Raw genomic sequence first — 12303 nt, 5'->3', positions numbered from 1 at the left:
AATATTGTTTTGTATGTATATACCACATTTTCCTTATCCATTCACCTATTAATGGACATTTTGGTTCCTTCCATATATTGATTATTGTGAATAATGCCTCAATGACCATAGGGATGCAGCCATCTCTTCAAGATTCTGATTTCTGGTTTTTGTTTTTGTTTGTTTTTGACAAAAACCTCAAAGTGGGATTACTAGATCATATGGTAGTTCTATTTTTATTTTTTGAAGAACCTCCATACTATTTTCCATAACAGTTATATCACTTTCTATTCCTACCAATAGTGTACAAAGGTTCCAATTTTTTCACATTCTCTCCAATGCTTGTTTTGTTTTTTAATACTAGCCATTGTAACCGATGAGAAGTAACATCTCATTGTGGTTTTAATTTGCATTTCCTTGGTGATGAGTGATGCTGACCACCCTTCATTATACCTGTTGGCCGTTTGTATGTCTTCTTTTGAGAAATATTCTTACTGAAGTCCTTCATCCACTTTTAAAATTGCATTATTTGTTTTTCTAGGAGCTCCTTATACATTTTGGATATTAACATCTTATTAAAGATATAGTTTACAAACATTTTCTCCAATTCCATAGGATGTCTTTTAACTCTGTTGATTGTTCCCTTTGCTGTACAGAGGCCTTTTAGTTTGAAGTAGTCCAATTTGCTTATTTTTGTTTTTTGTTATTTGTGCTTTTGGTGTCATATTCAAGAAATAATTGCCAAAACTGATATTATGAAGTTTTCCACCTATATTTTTTTCAGAGTTTCATAGTTTCATGTTTAAGTCCTTAATTTATTTTGATTGTTTGTGTGTATGTGTGTGTGTCTGTGTGTGTGTATCATATAAGGGTCTGATTTCATTCTTTTGCATATGGATATCCATTTTTCTCAACACTGTACTTCCTCATTTTGTATTCAGTTAACCTTATATACATATCCTCTCCTCATTGTATATTCTGGGTACATATGTTGAAGGTCAGTTTAACATATTTACATAGGTTTATTTCTGAGCTAGGTCCTTTGTCACCAGTCTGTTTATCTTTATACTGGAAACCACCATACATGTATATTAGGATTAAAGAATTAATTAAATGGATGACAGATAGTGGTAGCCAGCTTTTTTATCATTGGAGTGGAATTCACATGTGAGCAAGGACTAGAAACAAGAATGAGTCATATATTAATGATTTAGAGTTAGAGACATTAGTAAAAAATTATATTTTGTTTAATATCGAGATAATTAAACATAGAAATATTTATAAATATTTGTGTATACACAGATTAGTATAAACACATATATTTTTTTCTCTGTTCACTGAAAAAGTCTAAAAAGAATGGGTTCAGAAGCCAACTGAAAGTGCTGCCAAAGGCCAAATCTTAAACAATTTGAACAATAAAATAAATAAAGTAGTATTGGATCACAAACTAAAAAATCAATATTCATATTGATATAAAGCAATGATTTAATAAATAAATTAATAAAGGAGATAAATTTCACTTGCAGAAGAATTCCAAATAATGTATGTAAATAATCTGATAGGCAACCATAAGTCTCCACTCTTTATGTCTTAATTTTGCAAACAGAATTTCTTCCAGAACCTAGGCCATGGAAAGGAGGAGGAGGAACCTTACAGTGGAGACATCAAATGTGATCTCCACCAATTAATCAAAGTCAATACCAAAGGCAATAAATCATGTAGATATTAGGTATTCTTGTAGGTATTCTTGTGACAATATGATGAAAATGACACTTTACTTCCATGAATTTCCTCTTATAAAGTCATAGCACCAGCCTGTGTCTGAGAAAAACATGAGGCAGAATCCAATAGAAGGGAATACTACAAAACACTTGACCAGCATTCTTCAAAATGGTCAAGATCATCAAAAATAAGTCTAAAAAACTGTCACTAAGAAGAGGTGCTTAAATAGATACGAAAACCAAATGTAATGTTTTATTTAGAAAGGATAATAGAAATGAAACAGACACCAGGCAAAGAATAAGAACATTGGATTAAAGTATGGATTTCAGTTAACAATGTAATAGTAATAGTAATGGTTCATTTATTGTGGCAAATGTACCATACTAATATAATAATAATAATAAGAGAAATGGAGGTGAGTTATATTGGAACTCCCTGTACTATATTATTTTTTCTAATCAAAAAGTAGTCTAAACTATAGTTTTCTGAAAAAAATCCTTTTCAGAGAATTCTAATATTCATGTCACCCTTTTTATGATGTCTATTGTCTTTTCCCAATCAAGTTATTTTCACAGTTCTTGATATGACAGGTAATTGTTTTTATTTTTCATTTGAACCTGGAATTTGGGGTATTTACATGAATCTTACTTAAATTTTTTGTTTAAGTGGTATTCCTTTGATACTGCTGCATTAAGAAAAGAGTAATGCTATCTCATTGCTGCCAGTGGAAGGTGAATGTCTAGGTTTCCCAAGCAATCTCTGTTCATATTCAAGGAAAGAGCCTTTTTATTACTGCTGAGTAGGACTGGGAATTCTAGCTTACCATGTGGGAGCAGGGGGCTGGTTACATCATGTTGTGAATGTTCTAGTTACAGCAGAGTGGCTGGAAAACTCCTACCTCTCCACTAGAACCCCTCTGACATCAACCCATTGGGGAAAGGAAGAAGTAACTCCATACTCAGTATTACCAGCTGGGAATAGGAGTCTCCACTGTCAAGCACATTGTGGGGGATACAGAAATGGAAAGGTGGAATTGCAAAGGGGTTCATTATTACCCAGCATGGGTGACAATTTCAGCTCCCCATTTTTCCATACTTTATCATTCCCCTGGCAAGAATGGAGTGGGGATGGAGTGCCTTGTTATAGCCTAATGATAATGGAATTCCAGGCTCCTTATGAGGAATTTTCAGGACACGTTTTTTTCAGGACACTTGAAATAGAACATGGAAAAAAAAAACATTTTTGTATCAGAAATCTGGTGAATATAATCACGTTATATTTGATTTGGATTGGAAATCTTTTAAGTTTTGTAGATAGGAAAAATAAAGCAACTATTCCTTGTCAAAGAAAATGAAAGTGACTACAAGTGGTTAAGAATGGCTACAAGATGGAGAGGGGTTGGTTTTCAATTGTTTGGTTGAACACTTGCTTGGGCAAAGGACCAGTAAATCCACTGGATCTTTCTAAGGATATAAGAAGAGAAGTAGAGTGAGCTGGCACATAGCAGACACCTGAGAGGAATATGTGAGTTTTCCATGAGTCAAATGGCAGCTGAGTTTGAGTCATCTGGTGCCATTTAAGATCTCCAAACTCAGGAGCAGGGAGAGGTAAAAGGGGAGACCTCACAATGTGATAGTCAAACATATATCATGCATCAGTGAGATGCATGAGGAAAGCAGGTCTGCCTTTAGAAGATAACCAGGGTCAGCCAGTGTTGACCAAGCAACAGGAATGGTCCGTAACAAAAATATTAAAATTCTATCTGGTTAATAAAGGAGAAATTTCACTTATGCCTCCCCGCTCCTCTGCTGCTCTCTCAATGAGCTGGACTAGAAGACGTGTGTGGGTCTTAGAGCCAGAAATCTTACCCTCTCTTTCTATAGCCACCATCCTAGCTCAAGCTTGCACTGGCTGCCAGTGATGCTGGGAGGAGAATGGGGGATTATGTGGAGTATGGTAAGGAAATGAATTTCAAATTGAGTTCAACTTTGAAGTTTTAAAATGGACCAAATTTTAATAACTGCCAGTGAATTGGTTTGGTTTCTAAAGCTTTAACACAGGTCCAAATTCTAATAACTGTGAGTGAATGGAAAGCTGTGAAATTCACATATCATTAATGAATAGCAATGTGAAATTTGACAAAGCTGTGATGGAAAAAATAAAGCCATTTCACCTTTAAACCCTACCACATTGAGCCTTCTTGACAAACTGGTTACTGAATAAATGATTTTTAAGACATTGACTATTTTCTTATTCATCATTGGGTTTGTGACTGCATGACTGTGTTGGCTGTGATAAAAGGGAGGCATGAATATACCTAATGCCATTTATTAATATAGAAAAAGTTATTTTTCATCTTCAGTGAGGGCCATTGAACATAATGCCTTTACGTTCTATCCATCTTCTTGTTTACAAAGCAGACTAGAATACAATTCAGAGCTTTTACTGCTGTTCTCCTTGACATTTCACTTACCTGTTTTTCTCTCCCATTAGCCTGTCTTTGAGAGAGTGTGGGCACTGGGTAGTAGATCAACTTAATAGCTGGGACATCTGGTGCAGCCTGACAGACAGATTGCTTGCCTACTTAGACCCTCTGCATGAGTATAAAAAATCATAAGAATTTGGCCTTTCCAAAGTTGAGCTGACCTGATAAAAATCTTCCCACAGAAGGCAATGTCACCTCTTTCCCAGAATAAAAAAATAATATTGTGCAATGTTAGAGAGGAAACTTGAGAAATTAGAACTGATGTGAGTTGATTGCTATTTGATTTTGTAAAATAATAAGATGCTTTTATGTTTTGTAGTAATTTCAAACTTAAAAATGTAAAAATTAAAATAGTAAAAGGAACACCTATTTTTACTTCTATTGAGTTGTTACAATTTATTGCATGTCCTTATGTGTGATGTTTACATAATTTTTTTCTGAGCCATTTGAAGGTAAGCTGTATACATGTCCCTGATACCCCTAATATTCAGTGAGTATTTTCTAAGAATGGGAATATTCCCCTACATACCACCAATAGAGTTGACACACTTATAAATTTACATTGATAAGGTAATTTTGTCTACTCTAAAATCCACATAAAAATTTTGTCATTTGGCTTAGTAATGTCCTTTATGTCATTTTCAAAAGAACAAAGTCATTTGAAACTTAAGCTTAGTTAGTACATCATCTGAACAAACATATATGAGAAATTGCAGGGAATTGTTTTCTTAATGTTCCAGCGCACCAAAAGAAACCAACAATAACAAAGATGCTGTGTTACTTGTCATTTATGCCTTTGCATGAAACTGATATAGCCATGTAGAAGACAAAAAAAAAAAAAAAAAATCAGAGAAACAGGAATATGACCTTAGGAAACTTCCTGGTCAAACCTGTCTTCTAAGAGGTCTTTATGCCAATAGGGCAACTATGAGAATTTCTTCTTTGTAACTGTCCAAAATGTCCAATTGAAATCTAAATTGCAGTTCATTCTTCGCAAGAGACTGTATTTCTGATCTGTAAATTCAAGAACCTAAATGCACAACTCAAGGCGGTCTTTTATATCAGTTAATCAAATAATGTCCTTTTTTTAGCATTTTCAAAACAACATGCTCCTTAGGGGCATACCTGAGCCATAGACTAAATTGTGCTTCCCTCAGACATAGGGTAGGAGCCACATCTCAAGTTTGCAGAGGTGAAATGCAAAAAAACCAGCTAGATATTATCCTCATATATGTCCATGGCTCTTTTCAATGTGACTTACAGCTCCTCCTACCAAGAACTGGAGATTGTTTTTCATTACTTCACTCTGGTTAGCCATATAACTTACTTCGATCTATGAAATATTAGCATATGTGATATGGAGACTTAGGAAACACTTGGACATTAGATTTACTCATCTTTTCTCTTTTTGGATTCCTGAAATCACCATGTATTAGTTTCCTAGAGCTTCCATTAAAAATGCTGTAAATTGGTACTGAAAACAAACAAACAAAACACATTTATTTTCTTACATATCTAGAGGCTAGAAATCTAGAATCACAGTGACAGTAGGGTTGATTCCTTCTGATGGTCATGAAGGAAAATCTGTTCTATGTGTCCCCTAACTTCTGGTGTCTCTCAGCAATCCTTAACTTACCTTGACTTATAGCTATATCACTACAATCTCTACCTCCATCTTCTTTTTTCTTTTTTTCTACCTCCATCTTCACATGGCCTTCTCTGTGTGTGTCTCTGTGTCTTCTTGCCTTCTTATAAGGACACCAGTTATTGGATAATTGGTTATAGGGCTCACTTATAATCCATTTAACCTCATCTTAATTTACTGTGTCTGCAAAGATACTGTTTCCAAATAAGGTTATATTCTGAGGTTCCAGGTAGGCAAAAATTCTGAAGGAGCATTATTCAAAAGTACATATCATGTGAAGAAGCTTGGGATAACCTGCTGGAAGACAGAAGACCACGTGAGACCCCAATAGACCAATCAGACTTCTAACCACCAAACTTCCAAATGAGGCCATGTCACGGATTATCTAACCACCATCCAACCCACCAGATGACCACAGATGTACAAGAAGAAACATCAAGCTAACTCATAACTGAACTAGAGAAAATGGTTGATACTTTAAGCCACTGTTTTAAAATGTTTTTCCATAGCAAAAGCTAATGCAGCTGTCCATATTCATTTTATTGGGAGCAGATTTGATATCAAAATCAACTTAAAACAACAGAGAGAACATAACTCCAGTCTTTCTCTTTGCGAGATTGTGAACATCCTCCTTGTTAGAGCTCAGAGAGAAATGAATATAATAAACACCAGTGCTGAAGATACTGCAGTATTGTTAATTAACCTTTCATAAGAATCACACAGGAGAAAAAGATACATAGAGGAAATATAATACCTGAGATCATTAGGCATCTTTGAACATGAATCCCGACTGATGTATGAAATATCTAATCTTTTGAATTTAGTTCCACAGAAGCTCCTGGCTACAGGGTGCCTCTGGACAAAGAACTATTATTACCTAGACTCTGCTCCAAAATTCCTGAAAATCAGAATCATTATGACTTTAGATGTGGACTCAAAGGTTATAACTTATATCTACTCAATTTTTAACTCAAATTCTGAACTCCCGAATGCTGAGAAGGAGAAAGCATGAGAATGTGGATATAGGACTAGTTGCAATAGCCATTCATTTTATGGGACAAGATTAGAGGAGTTTTCCTCTGATATTCCCCAGCACAGAGTCTTTCAACTATTTTACAATTTTTTCCAAAAGAATATTACTGCACTAGATTAAAACAAAACACAAAAACATGATCACTTTTATTTTGAAAAATTTATTTTTTTCTCTTTAAAATGTTAAAAGAGAATGTTTAAAAGATGATAAACATGCAGAGGACTAAAGGAAATCTCAGCAATAAGCTTTCAATAAATTGTTCAAAATGTAATTTAAGGCCAGGAGTAGGAATGAGGCAGTATTACCAACATGTCTTTTTCTACTCCCTGGAGTGTTTCCTGAATGCTATCATTATCCATCTTGCAGTTTTTCAGCTTACATCTTCAAAATAGAAACAGATTTTTAAAGACATGCTACCTTTCCAAAAATAAGTTCTAGATTTAATGAAGTACGCTTTTGACATAGTGTATTATCTTCAAGAAATTGGAGAAGGTCCTGGAAAAGAATGAAAAATGAAGATATATATATATATATATATGTATATGTATATATATATGTATATATATTTTTTTTTTAAACAGAAGCATTATGTAACTTTTATTTTACATGTCCACAAATGCTTGTACAACATACAATGACTACTTCTAACATTTATAGCATTTTTTTCCATATCACAAAAAGAAAGGTTAGTGACACACTGTGCTACAGTGATGCTGGGTGGAGCCCTCAGGAGCACACTTTGAAGAGGAGGGCTGAGTGTTGCTGACATTTGGGTCCTGAGCACCTGTTGGGGGATGCAGGCGAGCCCACTGAAGCAAAGGGTGGGTTCCCTGCACCACTGCCAGGCTGCTCATCTGCTACCTATCATGGCGGGAAGGGACAATGATAGAAGAGGCTACTGATGTTTCTAGCAGCAATGTCCACAATAGCCAAACTGTGGAAGGAGCCTCGGTGTCCATCGAAAGATGAATGGATAAAGAAGATGTGGTCTATGTATACAATGGAATATTCCTCAGCCATTAGAAATGACAAATACCCACCATTTGCTTCGATGTGGATGGAACTGGAGGGTATTATGCTGAATGAAATAAGTCAATCGGAGAGGACAAAAATTATATGGTCTCATTCATTTGGGGAATATAAATAATAGTGAAAGGGAATAAAGGGGAAAGGAGAAAAAATAAGAGGGAAATATCAGAAAGGGAGACAGAACATGAAAGACTCCTAACTCTGGGAAACGAACTAGAGGAGGTGGAAGGGGAGGAGGCCTGGGGGGGTGACTGGGTGGCGGGCACTGAGGTGGGCACTTGACAGGATGAGCACTGGTTGTTATTCTATATGTTGGCAAATTGAACACCAATAAAAATAAATTATTATTAAAAATTATTTTAAAAAAAGGAGAGGATACTGTATATATATATATACAGATGTACAAGATGTATATAATATATAATTTATTTATTCTTCTGGGTAATTATAGCCCAAAGGCACAGAAAAAGGAATAATGAAAGACAGAGAAAGAAAAAAAAATGAAACCTACATGGTGGAGCAAAACATTAGGAGGGTACCCATCTGTCTGCACAGCTTAGAAGCATCCCTGACAGGTGGCAGATACATGGAATGGTGACCTCTGGAGGGCCCCTTCCAGAACTGTGAATAAATGAAACTGGGTAAAAGCAAAGTTAATAGAGTAATTAATTCCTCCTCTGATTGTGCCTCCTTAGTTTTTCTCCCTAGATATTTAAAATAATTATATTAAAAAGGAGAGCAAGGAGGTTTTAGAACAATTATCTCTGTATTTTGATTGGCTGCTCTTCAATACAAGAAGGAAAAAGACCCTTGTTCTTTAAAGAATGTGATTATGAGAGATGTTATTAGAGTAATTAATTCATTGCTGTGATTGTTTCTTGTTCACTAGCACAAATGTGGGAAGAAAGAAGCTCAAAAATGACTTCATTGAATTTTTTTTTCTGAAATGCATTTTACTAAGAAACTATTGAAAGCTAACTAACTGCAAAAAGGAAAAATCCATGAATTTCTTCAGTTCAATTTACATTATAAAGTGGAAAGAATAGGACCATTTTTTACAGTATATTTCCCATCTCTAGGTAAATGCTCATATTTGATGTTTTACAAAGTGCTTAAATTAAGACTAACAAAATGTTCACTTCCAGTTTGAGTCTAACTTTTCCATACACAGTGGGGGAAATACAAGATCTCACTTTGGGAATACAGGCATTGCTAAAAGCAAAAGTGATTTAAGCTGTCATTAAAATCAGGAAAGAAAGTGAGACCCTCATTTTAGGTCAGGAATAATTTCAAAGGAATTATTATAATAATAATTTCAAAGGATTATTCCAAAGGAAGATCTCCAAAATTCTTGACAAGCTGTATATGCTGTGCTAGCAATCCTTTTTGGGGAAAAATGGAATTTTAGGTCTAATAATATAATAAAATGATGATCTTAGGAGAAGTTGAATTCACTTGGAAAAGTTGAATTCACTTGAAATTCACTTCCTTATTTCAGCAAAGGTCAGATGAAGAACTCCAAAGTTTATCCTTATGCTTAAAGATGTGAGTTGCAGGGCTGTTGCTAGATTCATCCAAAACCATTCCAAAGACTGTTTGGCTCTCATGTAATATAAAGGCTATGAATAATGCTGAGGCTAAAGGTAAATCATTCCAGTCCAGCAGATGTAATTGTAACTCTGAACAACCCAGAAGCCATTGTTCAGATGCTTGTTGTTTATTATAAATGACTCATTTTTCAAGATTTGAATTGGTTTACTTAAGCAAGATATGTACAGTTTTTTTCAAAGTTGTGAAGTTTTCTAAACAGTAGCAAACATTAGAAGCTGCATTATGATAGCAACTTCTCCAGACCCAAGGAACATACAGAGACTCAGGGCCAAGCATATAGAACCCAAAACAGAAGTACAATGCTGAGACACCTGGGTGACTCAGAGGTTGGGACCCTGCCTTCAGCTCAGGGCATGATCCCAGAGTTCCATGATAGAGGGGAGCCTGCTCCTCCCTCTGCCTATGTCTCTCCCTCACTCTGTGTCTCTCATGAATAAATAAATAAAATCTTGAAAAAAAAGAAAGAAAGAAGTACCATGCTACCCAAGAAAAATCAGCTTCTTGGCTTTAGTTTTCTTATTTCAGATGCAGGGATAGAATTGCCTATCTCATGGTCTTGTGAGAACTGGATAAGGTAAAGCACTGGAAAACATTTTGAAACCATGCTGAGAGGTGATACAGTTGGTGAAAATCCTTTTTCTTCCTTTCTGAGCAGATTCCTTGGCCACACATCTTGTCATAGGCCTAGCCTTGGGAGGCGTAGCCTCCTAAGCATTAGTGTAAAGACTCTAAGTATGGAGAGAAAAAAAAAATACCACGTATAAATTAGTTTGATCTTGAAGAAAATGCAGTGATCAATAGGTCAAGATATTAACCTTAAGAAAAGGTGACTTCAAGGAGAAAATAAGTATTGGAAAATTTAAGAAATAATTTACCAGATTGCCCCTCTCCATATTCCATCCTGCTTTTTTTTTTTAATCTTGGAGGTTGCCTTGTAACCTATAGCAGCAGCATTGGGATTCTTTGCTCTCTGGTTCCCAGTTCTGGTTAGCCAATGGGGAGCTCCAATAGATATGAGAAAGGTAGGAGGGTAGGGACTTCTATGTTTCTCTAGTTTCCTCCTTGAGACATACTGGTGCTAGCCAGTGTCCCTTTGACCAAAAGCCAGTCTTTCTCTCAAGGTAACTGTCTGCATAGCTCTCTAGTTCTAGATCCCATAACCATTCAATTCACTCTGGTGCAGGGTGGTAAGAATAGAAAGTTTTCCCAAGATCAATGCAGGCACCCTTTTTTTTTTTTACCTTTTACAATTCATTTACAAACAAACTTTCTCAAATTACTCAAATTTGAGTATAGCTTTTGTTTTCTATTTAGATTCTGTTTGATCAAAGAAAGGCATATATAGAAAAGCCCCATTCCCTCTACTGTCGGAGAAATTACTCAGAGCTTCTCATAGATAATCACTAAGCACACTTTATGTATACTGACATGCTGCTGTCTTTGTCTTCTCTAAGAACTATGGTTTTAATGGCTTATTCTATAATGAAAAAATAAACTGGTTTCTCTCATTAGTATTTTAATGTATTCTATGAAAATAAAAATGACTGGTAAAGTTATTTAGGCTTTCAGATATTCTTTTTACATCACCTCCAGCACACTGTGGCCCATTTGTAAAACTGCTCTCTCCTTTCATGAGTGGCTTCCAAAAACCTCTGCAGTAAAGTCATCTGCTATTGCAGTAAAGCTTGATACATAGGGAAAAGAACAACAGCAGCGCAGGAAATCTGTATCCTGACTATGGATGAACAATAGAACAGACGGTGTTTTTCTGAACTCTGAACAATGGGCATATAAAGGATAATTTCAGCTACAGAGCTAAGCAGTTTGGATTGACAACAACATAAATCAGCTTTGACAATGCATCCCCTCAGCCAAGCTCACTCATCTATCCAAATTAGAAAACAGAAGCTTAGAAGCATGATACTAGCTACTGAAGGATAGAAAACATGTTTGAGGAAATTACTTGTAGGTAACATGCTAGATAGGCTATAAAATGATGTAGGACTTAGCTGAACAATTAGCACAGTCCCCCATACTCTTTAGATATATGATTCAATCGCTTCTCTTTTTTTAATTGTACCACGTATCAGTATTTTATTTTATTCTTTTTTTAAAGTAAGCGCTATATCCGATGTGGGGCTCAAACTCATGACCCCAAAGTCAAACATCACATGCTGTATCAACTGAGCCAGCCAGGTGTCCCTCTTTTTTTTTTTTTTTTAAATATATACGTTTTCTGAGATTAAACTTAGAAGAAACTAAAAGTAAATAAATAAATGAAAATAAAAGAGTTTGTATTGTTAGGGATTGATAGTGGAGTTGAGAAGTTTGATATATTTGACCATAGGGATAAAGGAGGTAGGGAACAGGTAATCTGGCACTGATGCAGGGGACGGATTTTTGATAGTAAGTATTGCAGTAGAAACAGCAATCACTGCTCTATCTTACCCAGGCAGCGTTCTGACAATAGAACAAGAAGAGATGTAAGGCCAACCTTCTCTCCCACAAATGGGAATGGAAGAAGAAACACATTCAACTATCTACATTCTCAGTATCTTATAGTCACCACTATGTCATAGTAGCATTGCATAGATAATCACATCTATAAAGAATGGAATGTTGTGACAAGGTTTTTCAGGTGTCAAAATGTGAACATTTAAACAATCTTCATTTTGTTCATGTTCAACTTCTCTCAATCCTTTACAGTGATATTCCTCAGGTCTTGCCTACAGATTACAACTATTTTCTTACTAATTGTCCCAACTCTAATCATATTCTTTCCAGTAGTTCTGGAACTGT

The 12303-nt window shown here is 35.4% G+C and overlaps 1 long non-coding RNA gene across 2 annotated transcripts; it reads right to left on the bottom strand.

The window, feature by feature from the left end:
• Positions 1-7074: 7074 nt before the first annotated feature.
• Positions 7075-12056, bottom strand: LOC111091989. Of its 2 annotated transcripts, none has more exons than XR_005376833.1 (3): positions 11953-12056; positions 8405-8530; positions 7075-7359 (listed from the first exon to the last, which is right to left on the bottom strand). It is a non-coding gene; the product is annotated as an uncharacterized LOC111091989 (long non-coding RNA). The 2 variants fall into 2 exon arrangements; XR_005376834.1 differs by having other exon boundaries at positions 8405-8514; positions 11953-12041.
• Positions 12057-12303: the final 247 nt, after the last annotated feature.

This window comes from Canis lupus, chromosome 23 (assembly GCF_011100685.1).
Source record: "Canis lupus familiaris isolate Mischka breed German Shepherd chromosome 23, alternate assembly UU_Cfam_GSD_1.0, whole genome shotgun sequence".
NCBI classification, from domain to species: domain Eukaryota; kingdom Metazoa; phylum Chordata; class Mammalia; order Carnivora; family Canidae; genus Canis; species Canis lupus.
The sequence above is the reverse complement of the archived record's forward strand: the minus strand, read 5'-3'. Positions and strand labels throughout refer to the sequence as shown.